The sequence below is a fragment of the Orycteropus afer genome, unplaced genomic scaffold, assembly GCF_000298275.1.
Source record: "Orycteropus afer afer isolate SDZICR_OR568_19922 unplaced genomic scaffold, OryAfe1.0 scaffold01027, whole genome shotgun sequence".
NCBI lineage: Eukaryota > Metazoa > Chordata > Mammalia > Tubulidentata > Orycteropodidae > Orycteropus > Orycteropus afer.
In genome coordinates, this window is record NW_006922614.1 from 289393 (window position 1) to 290698 (window position 1306).

Genomic DNA, 1306 nt, shown 5'->3' on the forward strand with positions numbered 1-1306 from the left:
ATCATGCTTCATAAGGTTGAGGGTCAGTGACAAAGGGAAAGACCCTCCACAAGACATATTGACACAGTGGCTGCAACAATGGGCTCAAATATAGCAAGCATTGTGAGGATGGCATACTACTGGGCAGTGTTTTGTTCTGTTGTACATGGAGTCATTATGAGTCTGAATCGACTCAATGGCACCTAACAACAACAACAATGTTTTACAGATATATACATATTTAAATGAAGATTCCTAAACATAGAGACATAGAGTTTGGACTACAAAAACTAAGTATTATTCCAGCTGATATTATCAAACATAGGTGACCACACCTACTCAGTCACTACTAGAAGTCCATACTGACATACTGACATTGCAGGACTTTTCCAAAGGACAACTTGCACAAAAGGATGAAAAGGGACCATTTTAATGACCACAGTGACCCAGGATTCTAGTTGTATTTTAATGTCAGTAATTTGTAACCAACATAAAACCACTTTATTTGACTTAAGAGAAACATCATATAGCTCTATATAGTTATTCATAACAAATTTGTTACAACTGCAAGTCAGGAGTCAGATTATCGAGGTCCAAACCCTAGGTACATTATTAACTCTTTGAATAAACTTAGGCAAGTTACTCAACTTCTCTATTAAGTCCACAAAAGCCAAAGTACAACCTTATGTACATCTTGCCTCAATTTAGAGCCCAAGATTAAATTTGATTCACTGAACACTTAATGACTGAAGACCCTAACAATTGTAGAAAGACATCATTCATGAAAAAACAAAAAGGTAAAAGGTATTAATAAGATAGGAAACAAGGGAAAGACCAAAATGGATACCAGAATAAACTCCAAAACTTACATCTAAATGCAGAATAGCTAAAGCGAACAAAAAGAAATGATGAAATAAAAAAGCAGAACAGCAGATTCCAATGGGCAACTCTGGAAGACAAGGTCAAGTATTGTGAGGAAATATGCAAAGACCTGGAGTTAGAAAACTGAAAGGGAAGAATTTGATCCATATTTCTCAAGCTGAAATAAGAAACGGAAGGGAAAATTCAAGCCTCAAGTTATATCAGTGAAGGATTCTGTGATTGAAAAATTAAATGATGCAGAAAGCAACAAAAGAAGATGGAAAGAATGCATAGTCATTGTACCAAAAGGAATTGGTCAACATTCAACAACTTCAGGAGGTACCATATGATGAAGAACTGCTGGTACTGAAGGAAGACATTTTAGGTGTACTAAGGTAGGAGCTGGGAGCTCTGGTAGCATAGTGGCTAAGACACTTGCCTGCTAACCAGATGGCTGGCGGTTCAA